General features: G+C 43.3%; 1 protein-coding gene across 1 annotated transcript in view; it reads left to right on the top strand.

The window, feature by feature from the left end:
- LOC137888908 (uncharacterized) overlaps positions 1-13,547 on the top strand; it is a 47,417-nt gene that overhangs the window by 33,111 nt on the left and 759 nt on the right. The window lies entirely within an intron of this gene.

The raw sequence follows: 13,547 nt of genomic DNA on the forward strand, positions 1-13,547 counted from the left end.
TGGAGGCATGTTTTTTGGCATGAAGAGGATGTTGCTGCACTTGCTGTAGTCTCTGAGGTTCTGTTTCCAGTAGTTCTGTAGAGAGGTGTCACACTTGTGGCCACAAACCCTCTGGTGTCAAGACCCATCAGATGGGGGGTAGCAGGGCTACCTTATGATTGACAGGTCGCTACCCTACCAGAGCTGTATACGCCGTCTCCACGCAACTTCTCTGCAGTCCAAATATGGTCACTTCCGTTCACTGGTTGGAAAAAAGCCAAGATGGCGACGGCCAAATCGCCGAACTCCAGGCTTCAAAACGTCTGTCCACAAACCAAAGGGTGACGTCACGATGACTACGTCCACTTCTTATGTCTGTGAAGTTAACCGTAAATGTTTCCATTTTCTAGCGTGTTTTAGCAGCTAACCTTGTAACCTTGTACCTATAACGTGTTCCGTGTTGGCAGAAGTGATCCTCTCCTGACCCTGTTTCTAAACAAATGATGACAACACATTAGTCTAAGGGCACAGTCGCACATGCGCGAATGAGGCTATGCTTTTACTGAATGTGGCCAGTGCCAAGTATCTTTGTGATTGGTTGAGACTGAGTGTGGAGTTCAACTTTAGTCAACTTTGACAGGGATTCCCCTGTCAAAGTTGACTAAAGTTGAACTCCACGCGATGCAAAGATGTTAATTTTGTGCACATGTGACTGTGCCCTAACGGGTTTTTTCAGATGAGTGATCCTGAAAGTGCAAAATAATCAGATGTCCTAGCCATGGTATGTTGTTATTATATCATAATAATCTTAATTGGAAAGATACTATAGTGTCTGATTACAGACCTACTTATGTGCTTGACAGTAATCCACATGATTGCTCTTCTCTTTAGCGATGTGTATATACAGTTTGAATGTGTGTCAGAAAAAGAGGGCAAGATGGACCATGACAGAGCTTGTGTCTGATTGTTTTCTCACCACAAGAGTGGCTCCAGTTTCTCTGATGGCTTTCAGTTTTACAAATAGTTAAAACCCCGCTCGCACTTGATCCCTAAAGCTGCATCTGTCAGAGAGAGGGAGGGAGGGAGGGAGACAAACACACAGGCCTGTGGGCATAATATTCCCTGTTCCATATCCTATCACAACAGAGTGTTTCCACTCGGCTCTCTAGAGCCCTCTTTCATAAAACTTGTCTAACAATGGCTTTTTACTGGCATGCTCAGACAAAAACAAAGAGGTGGAAAAAAACCATCCATCACTTTGACACTTCTCCGTGACTCTGTCAATCCACCAGGGTCCATGCACTATTCTGTGTAAATATGTATGTTCCATGTCCTCACAAAGCATGCGCGTTAGTGAAGGTTGAGTGTTGTTTGACCTTTTTCTATACAGACGTACCAGACAGACGGCATTTCTGATGGTCATCTTAAACCTAAATTGGTTGATGGAGAAAAATACTGTGGCATGAGGTAGAAATTTGAAGAGGCAGTAAAGGGGAATTCCACCAATTGATGAGTAATGCTGCGTGTGCCGAGAAGAAAAGGTAACATAAAGGGCTTTTGGGGAGGGAGCTGTGTGAAGACTGATAAATGTTCTCAGCTGAGTCAGCATCTGTTGGTGCTGAAGACGACAAGTTTGAACACCCACCCACTTTAGGGTTAGAAAGAAATAAGCTTACCTCACCTCCTTTAGTCTGCTCCTCACCGGCTCCATTAGCCTGTCACTAGCATAACACGCACATCTCTGACCAAACTGGCATCGGTTGAGTTGCTGGTTCTACTGCGTCATTTTATTTGTTTTACTCGACCAAACCCTCTGACTTTGCGTGTCATCATTTGATTCAGTCAGTAGAGGACACCAGTCTTTTTGGACTGCTTGCTGGCCGCTCACTTGGGCAGAGGCATCGGCTCGAATCACCCAGCTGGGTTGTGGAGAGTCGGGCCGATAGGTTGGCCTAAGTTATGTGAGCCGCTCCTCCTGTCATTATGGATGTCATCGCTGAGCTCTGGATACTGTATCATCTGCTTGTCAGGAGAGCCGAACCAGTGCAAGTTGTGTGGAGCTGATCTCATTCCTTACCTGTCAAAGCTAGAATCAATCGTTCTGTATGTTACATTCCTGTCATGTTCACATCGTTGGCCAAAAACAACATGCTCTCATGCCAGCGAATGTCACATTCCTCCATTGATCTCGATACTGTTCACTTATCTCTGCTCTTGCTCTTCTCTAAACTTTGCTCTGTTGGAGATGGAGAGATGGAAGCTGGTAGATCTGCTGACAGACCTCCTCAACTCAGACTCAAGATGTCTTTAAGTCTCTGCCGTAGCCAGCCAAGACGCTCCAGTGAGGCCCAGCAGTAGATGAGTGAACCACGTCAGGTCGTCAGTTTCTATTTGTGATTTTGTTACGGTATTCTGCCAGCGTGCAAATGTACATCCTGCTGGGTTTGGCTCTAATATGATGGATACAGTTCTCTCAGGGCTCTGTGATTAGTGGCTGTCAGGTTTTATGATCATATCAGAGGCGGAGGAAAGTAAATCATGCAAGCAGTGTTGAAGATTTGGTGATATAATGTTATATTCCCTTAATTATAGCGCTGAAAGATTGCCAGATACCGTCTGTTTCTATAGGAGAAATGCAGTCATGCAGACCGCAGCTTCTTTTTTTTTCAGCTCTGTTTTGTCAGTGTCGTGTGCATTAGTCTGTGCTTCACAGGTCCTGATGGTGATGGCAAGAAGAAGAAAATCAAGTTCAAAAGTGCTTTAGAGCACTTTGCAGTATGTTTAGCCTATATTCTTTTACGTTTGGCCAAATTGGCTGCTAAGGCTGAATTAGCTTCAGTATTAGCAGTTCTTGTTCCTCTTCAACTCTCACTCACGGTTTGAAATGCTCTACTCTAGAGAAACCGTTAAAAGACAAAGGAATAAATAGTCACAGGTGCCTTTAAGTGTATGAATGATATATCGTTTTATGAATTCAATATATATTTAGAGAAAGAAAGATCAAAGCCACACCCTAAGAACTTTTCGAACGTAATTTAGAGTCTTAAATGAACCTAAGCTGACACAGGGAGAACATGCAAACTCCACACAGAAGGGCTGGCCGGGATCGAACCCTTGCAGTGAGGCAGTTGTGCCATTACGCCACCGTGTTGCCCTGTTTTTGTCAATGTAGCCTGTGGTTTTGATGAGAGCATCTATAGTGACTTTAGTTCCCTGTTACTTTGCCTTCAGACAGCTCTTTCAGATGGGGAACTGAAACCACTATATCGCTCTCTTCAGTGCCACAAAACCGTGTGGAGTCCACACCAGTACTCCTGTCTGTTCCTCCAAACTGGTAGAAAGTACTACATGCTACTAAAACCAGAACTAACCCTTTGACCTCTTTCCAAACGTTGGCTTGACTTATTGCTAGTGTTCATATTATTCATATATTATTATATCACTTGTAATATAGGGCTTTATAATTAACATTGGCTTGATAACCTCATTGATTAGTTTGGTTCGACTGAGTTTGAAAAAAACATGGAAAAGTACACCAGTGGAGTCCACCTTAAAAAAAAAGTGAAGTGAGCTGTTTATAAAAGGTCAGCACAATTAATTAACGGTCTCATGAAACACTTTGAGTTTTTGTACCAAACCGCTGGCGATGCAGCAAGACGACTCACTGTAAAACACACACGTCAGAGCAGCAGCAGCAGAAGAGACAGCGGGATACAAAGCTCTCCTTTCTCGAGGCAATATAATGAAGAAAAGACTCAAATTAAAACAACGCAAACAATCCATTAGGGTGGGATGGGTTCTGGAGCTAGAACCATGTTTTTTTATGGTTTCCTCTGAGTGGCATGATGCATCAAAGACACACAACACTTGGAGCAAACTGTTTGCTAAATTAAAACACAAGGTCGAGGAAGCATGCTTTGTGTTCTCTGTAAAAAATATGAAAGAGCATCTGATTGCCATGCCTTTTGTTTTTCAAATCAACAGGACGTTTCTGCACACTGTCAAGATTTTCACCATGGATTGAGCAGTAACTTGTCCTCTGCTTGGCAGTGTTCATAACTGTTTCCAATATAAAATAATGTAATTACAGACAAACAAATGGTAATCACGAAGTACGAGAGGAAGTGGGTGCTTGAAAGAAGGGATGCTCGGATGAAAGAGGAGGAGGAGGAGATGGGGGGATTTGGGAAAACGGGGATGGAAACAGAGAAAGGAAGAGTTCTTGCCCTAGTTGCGTCTTTCTCTTTGTCACTAAGAGGCGCGGAACAATTTTCTCAAAGCGAGACGTCCCAACATGCTCAAACTGATCATTTTCCCCTCTAAAACTGTGATTTAGTGTTGGGGTATCTACGCTGTGAAGATAAATCTGCTCTGGTGATGAAGCGTTGTCACAAGAGTGCTACATCAGCAGCATGCAATCACTTTCCTCCCAGCGCTAACCCGCTCCACGAGGACGCTAATCCCTGCACTGCAGGTTCTCGCTCTTAAACTGCAACAAGGATTCATTTTTAGCACAGACGGCGGAGAACTCTGGAAGCCATTATGTGGCGGGGAGCGCGAAGATGTGCTGGGAAGTTGTTGAGAATTAAAAAAGAGATCATCGATTTCCCCCGCACATCTGCCCTGCAGTTAATAAAGGTTCTGTTCACCCCGAATCAACCTCCCTCAGCTCTCCTTTATTTATATTGCTGTTTGTGCTAGACCACTTCTCCTTTTGTTCCTCACAGACATGAAGTAATGCTTCCTGTGACATGGAGCTGCCCCGCCGTTCTCCACTTTCATACAGAGGAGGTCTCCTCTCTGTGTTGACCTCAGCTGCGTAAATCAAGCCAACCTCAGAGAATCCTCAGTCAATATTTCCCCTCGAAGTGGTCTCTCAACTGTGGTTGTTTCGCTGACTCTGGGCACTGCGGCTTTCCACCAGCGTCTAATTCCCCTCGAGAGATTTCTTTTCTTTTAGCTCTAGTTGTGTGCACGCTCACTCCGACCCAAATCCATCCATGTGTGAAAGCCGGAGGAGGGGGAATCCCCTCGCACCATCCCTGTCCCTGTTTTCCTTCGTTCTGCTTCCCTCGGTTGGAAGGAGCAGCTTTAGTTGTCCGTGATGTTGCGGTTAGCGTCTTTTGCCAATATCTGTAATCGGATGTTCACTCTCGCATCTATTCTGGTTAGCTGACGATTTTTGGACGTTGACGATTTAACGTGCTAAGTCATGTCACGCATGCTCTGATATTCTGTGGAGGAAAGTGACAAAATGCAATTATTATTTTAAAAAGTCGTCTCAGATTTAACTACATGACAGTTGTCTGCTTCCCTTGAAGTTTAGCTCTTTCTCAGCGTTCCCAGAGGCCACCCCGGGGGCTAATGGGCTGGACTTGTGTCTCCCACATGTGCCAGATTACATGTATTGTCTCCACAAGATGTGCGGTCGGTACTACTGGAAGGGTGTGTACCCGGTAGGTGTGTGTGTGGGTGTGTCTGCTGGGAGCTGGATCAGCCTCCCGTGTAGACGTCTGCCTGTGGGTACAATGTGAACAGAGCCAAGTGCAGACAGACCTGCAGTGTGTCCTGCAGTCATGCTCCACCATGTTGGATGGTATCTGCTGCTGGGAAGCCTGCTGCTGGATTTAGACGGATCGCACGTGCAAGGTCAAAGGCGCCGGGAGGGAAAGGTACTGCCTGGTGTAACCCTGCACACATGTTGCAACTATCAATGTGCATTTTCCCTTTGCGTTTGTTCTCCACTGACGTAGAGTTCTGTAGGGCGTGTGATGCTCTGCAGACCACAATGCTTTTTAATTTACCGGGATGTTTTTTTTCTTCTATTAGAATGGTTTTATGTGTGATTTAACACACCTGTAATGAAGACTGGTGAAGATTCAACGTTGGTATTTAAAAGTTCTATGTTGCACCTGCTGAAGTTTTCAACCTGAACAATGTTCCGTGGGTGATGGCATGGACAGCAATGTCCGTCTTATTAGTGTTAAAGCTTTATTTTAAGTCCATTCAAACATCGTTTCGGTTGGCATTTTTGTACAGTCATTGAAATGTGTGTTGTGTTTCTCTGTTCTTTATGCAACCATGTCTCTCTAAACTGCATGATTTAGATTTTTTTCCAGCCAAATGAAGGATTGAATGCTACAAAGTAATCATTTGTGTAACTGCTAACTATGGACACCGTCTGTATTTATGCACATGCATGACTTTCTAACCAGGCCTTTTAGCCAGACACTTGATTTTAGCAGATTTGGAATATTTGAACAGTAATTCTCGATTATGCTCATACGAGTTTAAATGACAGCTGTTCAGGATCAAACAACATCATTAATTAAGTGAGTATATGTTGCCACCGGTGTGCAGGATTCTCTCCTTCCTTAACCCTAACCCTAACCCTAACCCTTACTCAGTAATTCTAGTAAAGTTGCAGGTTAAAAACACAGAGTAGAATACAACTCTCTGTATTTAAGATCTGCGACTGACTTTATTTGTGGAAATGAGAAGCTATAGCTAAAGGCTGCACAGCAATCTTATTATAAAAAATGTCGAGGCCTTTTTTTTTTGTCCCTCCAACATGCTTCATGGTCCTATATCCCAGGACCACCACTGTCGTCTGGTGGACGCTTTGATCCCAACCAACAGTGGCATTTCTCACATGGGTGGTCCTGCTGGGAATGAATTCCCCGACCATGACGGCGTTAATGCCGCGCTCAACCTGCTGAGCCGCTGAACAACACAGGGTCCCAATAGAAAGTCCCACGCTCACTTATGTGCACATGACAATTGTGACGCACAGAAACATGCATGCTTCACTGGGCAATTTATCACATTATATCCATATCCTGAGACTAGATATCATCTTAGATTCTGTATATCGTAATATGACTCAAGTGTTGTCTTTTCCTGGTTTTAAATGCTGCATTACAGTAAAGTCAACCCCTACAATATCGTCGCAATATCGATATTGAGGTATTTGGTCAAAAATATTGTGATATTTGATTTTCTCCTTATCGCCCAGCTCTACTTGCAGTGATTTAGCACATTGGCCCTGTGCCTGGTCCACATCACATCAGAAGCAGGAGCACACACACACACACACACACACACACACACACACACACACACACACACACACACAACTCACTGTCTCTTCTTCTGTGCCGAGCTCCTGCTGTCTGTTTCCTTATGTTTGTTTCGACTTGCTTAGCAACACTTGCTCATCTTTTATTTGCAACATTTTACTCCTCATAGAAAATGATTTAACTTTTCTTCAGTTCTCAAATCTCACTCCCTGAGACATCAGACCACTGTCATCATGCTTCTTTTTTTTTCCAGGCCAAATTGCTTACTGCTGCTTGCAAGACACAGCCAGTCCGCATACCTGTGTCTTGGTTAGATTTACGGACCTTGTCATTTGATTAGCCCTTTTGTAAGAGCAAATGTTCATTGTCTGTGTGTGTGTGTGTGTGTGTGTGTGTGTGTGTGTGTGTGTGTGTGTGTGTGTGTGTGTGTGTTGATGATGGCGCTCTAGCCTGCAGCGGTTGTGTGAGGCCTCCATAGATTTTGCATTGCTCTTAACAGAGGATCTGTCAGCTACACATGCAGACTCCTGAGTCCAGGTGTGCCTTGTCAAAATCTGCCCTTATTCTAATTTACCGGGTTTTCCCACAAATATAGTTTGAGAGTTGAGTCATAATGATAATGTTCTACAGTATGTTCTACATTGCCCCTGAACTGATGCGATTTTCCTCTGTATTATTATATGCAAGTGATGAATAGCGGCCGCATTAAGGAGGTATTTCAATATATCTTTTCATTTAATCAAGTCTGAAATGTATTAAAATAGTTTAGCAAATATATCCAAACATTTGCCCAGATGTTTCTTACCATCTTGAACTGTATTAGCCCGCAGTGATACAGTAACTGAGACAATAATAAAACAAGTTCATGTGACAGTGTGATTGATTGGGGAGTTTCAAGTCCCTGCAAGTTGGGCCAATGGCTGCCTTGAAGGTTGGAAAATTAAAAAAAAAAAAAGAGAGAGAGAACTGGTACAGAGCTTTAGCTAATCCATTCAGTTGTGATATTTTTCTTTCTGATTCAGCATTTTGTCTGTAAAATCATTTCAGCTCTAATGCCACTTCTTCCATTATTCTACGTCAGGTGTATTCAATTAGAATTCAACGAGGTCCAGTTAGAGAGAACGTCCTCATGCAGAGGTCCAGAACATCACAGTCATGTCTAACTTGCACTCTGATTTAGTCCCATATATAGTGAAGTAGCCAACAGTTGTATTAATGCCTGTAATACTTCACATTACCGCTTTTAATAACCACCAAGTCTCTGAACATGTGAGACTTCCTGGTGTTAAACTGGATGAACAACATGAAAGATGAACATACGAGTCTGTCCATTCTTGGTTAACGGCTCTGGTCTCTCTGTCCACATGTCTCTGTTATGAGAACGCCATGTGAAATAACTTCTCTGACTCACATATTTCTCCGACTGTTTGGTCTATCGTCCTGTCCCTCCCCTGTGCCTTTCTCTCACTCAAGCCGTGATACTTATCGAAATACACAAACTCGATTGGCTGAGCAGCGTCACGTGGGATGATTCACAACGCATGCAATTGGTCGGTTTGTTTCCTGGACCGCTGAACGAGTCCCGTAAAGGCTTAAAAAGATGCACCGGTTACAATAGAAGCGCTTCATCAAAATGGAATAATTATCAATTATCTATCGGTTGTAGGTCCAGGTCCGGATACAATGACGTCCAGACTCGGTCCACGGTCCGCCCATTAGTGACCTCTGCTCTGTTGAGTAGCATGAACCGAACTTCTGTTGCTGGCGCCCTTTAATATCCATGATGACTAAAGTAAGCTTGCAGACGTTGATGCTCATATCATATAATTATGATATTTATTATATATTATATACATTTCTTTGAGGTATATTTTGCTCAGGGCATCAGAAATACGTTTAACGTGTCTAAGAGCTCAGCGTGGCGTGTGCTACATTACTCAACGTCGTTTTGATTCTCCCCTGCAGCCAACATTATGACAGGATCGCAGGATAACATCTCTGTCTGATGAATGAACTGTCAGTCCATTTGGGTTGTTTACAACATTCTTTTTGTAATGCCGCAGTGCGGACCCTAAACAGAGGAGCACTATTAGCTGCTAGCCACTGGCTCACTTGTCTCCATGTTGAGTTCTATGTTGAGGCAAGAGAGAGAGAGAGATGCTCTGAATTATCTTATTTCTTCAGCTCCAAAACCAAAATTATTGAAAGACAATGTGTCTAACAACTACACTACATGGCCACTATGATATTCTACCAGCATGCGATTGTTAAACATGCATCCACTCACCTGCGATGACTTTCCTGAATATTTTTCAGGGATTGTATCTCATTAGAGCATTAGTGAGGTGGAACACTGATGTTGGATGATAAGGCCTGGCTTGTGTTCCAGTTTGTTGAGGTTGAGGTCAGGTCTCTGTGACCTCAACCACAATGGGAAAACCAAAGTGGCATTGTCATGCTGAAACAGGAAAGAGGCTTCTACAAACTACTGCCACAAAGATGGAAACACACGGTAGAAAGGAACCCAAACAATGAAAATATGAAAAGCAACCCAGACCAAAAATATGTGGACAGGGTGTCTGCATCATTTTGACGATATAGTGTACTTAACGGGTTAGAAGAGAATCATTTTGCATGATACATTATTCCGGGTTTTAGGGGCCTGAGGCTTTTAAAACTGATGAAGCACATACACATGACCAAGGAAAAGAAACAAGAGTAATCGTCTGACAGGAGCATTAAGGAAGCATTAGGGGAGCCTGTTCATCAGCCTGCAGCCATGCATACTGACACTGACTGAAGCACTTGATACCTCCACTCTCATTGGTTCACCTATGGATTGCATACTGAGCCTCCACTCACAGTGTGTGTGTTGTTAGGATACAAAGACATAAACACACACCTTAGTAGGCACAGTGTCCTTGCTTGCTTCAGCCTGCTACTGCAGAGCAGATAGCAGACAGCGAGCATAAACATCGTCTTGGCACAGGATATAAAGGCTTAAAGGGTTTGTTTCCTGAGATTATTCGATTTTCATTTGACAAGATAACTACCCGGATGCATGCTATGCTGCGCCTGCTCTATCTTTAAAGATACTGGATGTCCTTAAAGAGCCTTTAATTGTGCAGTTTAACGCCACTATAACACATATTTCAACCTTCGACACTGGTTTAAATGCTGATGACAGCGTACACACAACAGTGTCCGACATTGTCCGCCCACTGGCCTCCCAGACTAGTCTAGTAGATCTGACTCTGTAAATCTGTTTTTTCAGACCAAGTACTTACATTTGGGTACTGTCTGATACCGAGTACTGATAAGAGCACTTATTAATACCATTACAGTAGTAACAATACCTTTGAAAACACGTTTTATTTTCATAAGATGTTCTGACTGTAACAAATGAAATATACAACGTGATGCTGTTGCTGACGCTTTAACATTCAACTTGCCTGATACAAACAGAAACATTTGCAGTAGGGATGTTAATAATTAACTGTAACCCATAACCCTGAAAATACAGATTTTAAACCCATTAATGTTATCAATTAAACAGTTAAAAGCGGTATTAAAAAGGAAACTAACAAAAGCTGAGCAACAGTCAGAGGAGCAGCTTGTGACTGAAAGAAGAACAGCTAATCCACCTTAAAGGTCAGTCCACCTTAAAGGTCAGGTGCGCCAACTTCAGGACTGACCCTCTTCACTTTAATCAGCTTGGGTCTTGAGCAGTTGTAACGTATAGTCACCGGCAGAATAACCTTAAAATGTATGTAGATATGAATGTTAGGGGTTAATAGCAGTAACGGGATCTAGGCACACCTCTGGGGCCTCTTTAGCTACACTGTAGGCATCATCATAGCTGTAGTTTACCTCCTCAAAAATGTAACTACACCCCGGGGCCGTTGGTCAGCTTTTGGCTGCTTGTGCTTTCTTCAACAAGCTTCTGATGCCTTGAAAAAACGATCAATAACACTTGAATGAGACACTGAACTGCAAATACCTCCAAGCCAGCAGTTCCTTGTAAGGCAGTTCTGGTGCCGTGTGTGTGTGTGTGTGTGTGTGTGTGTGTGTGTGTGTGTGTGTGTGTGTGTGTGTGTGTGTGTGTGTGTGTGTGTGTGTGGGGGAATGGTTGTATGAGAGGAAAATTATAAAGCATTTTGTCTGCTAAGGTCAAAAAGCGCTTTGTCAGTGAAGTTCACTTATCATCTTCTCACACTGGAAAGCTCCCTCCAGATGTTTTACAGTCAGTTTCATAAGCGTCCTTACATCTTAGAGTAGAGGCAAACATCCAGCTTTGCTTTTACATCAAACATTGAACGTACTGTTTTGGGTTGTACACTACCTCAGTCTGTGGTATCTCACAGACTGGTGGGCAGATTAGCTGAGGGGGCATGTTGACCAGAGGAGATCTAGTGTCAGCTTATCGACCAGGGCCGGCTGCCTGACTGGCCTGGGATCAGCGAGAGAGAAAGGGCCTTTGTTTTCAGTTGGTGCGCCGTGTTCAGTCTCTGCCCATCTAAGCCCTTCACCAAGGGCTGGGTTTCACTGCAAATGCAATATTCAGACTAACTATTGTTCTAATATTTCACATTTGATGAATGAAAGCCAGGTTTAATTGATCATTTCTGGGTAACGGTTGGGCATATCATCGTTTCTGATCACAATCGGAGCATGCTCAATTGATTTTGGCCCTAACAAATGCCTGTAACCAAAAAGGAAACCTGAGATTCCCTCTGTAATAACTTAACTAATTCATAAAATGTGTATGTTTCCATTTTATTCTTCATGTTTGACCTCAAGCTCTCATACAGAAATTGTGTTGCTGTATACAAAATAGCAGTAGTGCAGCTGTTGTCATGTTCTTCACAGATCGCTCATAAATGAGTCCAGCAATTCACGGATTGCTTGTTCATCCGTTCTCTTGCTTCCAAATTTTGGCTTTCTGGACCTTTGGTGCTGATTCCCACCACAGAACCGTTGTCTTGGATTGTGGGTCCCTCAAGTGACACCAACACCAGCTTGTCTATTATCTCTTCTTTCAGAGACGGCCTCCAGTCTGTCTTCATTCTGCTCAGTCGGCAGAATCCTCTCTCACATACAGCTGAAGCGACTGAGAGCCACATTTTGATGTTTGGAAATTGGACATTTCCTCACACCTCTATATACTCTAAAGCCATGGGCAGTCTGTAGACCTCAACCACAATACAGCACATGTTTAAAGAGGTAGGATAGAAAGCTTAACAGCATGACCAATACTGTACCAGTTCAGCATGAACTATGGGTATATGAGCAAACCATACAAGCTGTATGTATCATGTCATATTTTGATGATATGATGCAGAGGCCTTTGATGTAGAAAATAGGGAGAACTGACGAGACATAATAAAAAGCACTCTTTTTTTCTAGTGCAGTGGCGTATTTCCTCTGTATAAGCTCACACATTCTGAAAACATCTCTGAGCGTGCACTCTCCTGCTTCCCGCTCCTCCTCCTGTCCTCCTGCTCTCCATATGCCTCTCAGCTCCTCTTTAGTGCTCTCCATTTCAGCCCATTAGAGTCATCAAACTAAATGCACTGCCCTTTGGTCCCTTCCCCCTAAAAGGCTTCTCTCTCACTGCGCCGCTGTTCCCCGAGGCCCAACATTTGATGTGTTTCTTTGTCTGTATGTCTGTAATGCAATATGAGAAGCAAAGGAAAATGCCCGGGTTGTAGTGTTTTGCATGTTGTCGATTTTTTTTTTCCCTGTCACCTCGGGATACCACAGCACTTTACAATGCTGGTTGTTTTGGAAGATTTATAGTCAAATCATGAGAGTCAATAGGAATACGTTCACATTGTGACAGCTTATGTTCTTAGTCAAACTGATTTACAGTGAGAAAAAAATATTGAATAGTTTTATTATGAGCCAGTTTTCTTCATATGACAGAAACTCAAGAGTGACTGTGTTGGCAGGATGGAGTGGAAGTAGTCCATGATGGAGTGAAACTAGTATTGTGGATGAGTCCATGATGAAGGAGAGTTTGTTATGAGTGCAAACCTGCCGGGTCGGCATTGTGGGCCTTTCATGCAGAGTTATCTTAAACTACACAAAGGCTCTTGATAAGGCGACATGAGCAAGGAAGAGGTTTTCCAGACATCAGTATTAAATTGTTGAACGTCCAGCTTGTTGAGCAGAGATACAGGCTCTCACCTGAGTAGCAGTAGAAGGATAGCAGAGCTGCAGTTTAAGGTACTGCGGTGAAATTGAGTGGTATAAAATGTATTCTATAGTTCAATATAAGAGAACTTCATGGTCATCGTCTACAGCAACACAGCAATGGTATCCCAACCACATTGTAACAAACATGGAGGTGATACCTAAGCTACGGTGATGATAAAAAGGTCAAAGATCATCGGTTGCTCCAGCAGTGAGGAGAGTTTAAACGTTGACAATAAACAGGCAGAAATGTGACCAGATCAGTAGTGATGTGCCGGGTTGTAGCAGACAAGT

The sequence above is a fragment of the Cebidichthys violaceus genome, unplaced genomic scaffold (genome assembly GCF_023349555.1).
Source record: "Cebidichthys violaceus isolate CVI_PGR_0920_01 unplaced genomic scaffold, fCebVio1.0.p SCAF_59, whole genome shotgun sequence".
Classification (NCBI taxonomy): domain Eukaryota; kingdom Metazoa; phylum Chordata; class Actinopteri; order Perciformes; family Stichaeidae; genus Cebidichthys; species Cebidichthys violaceus.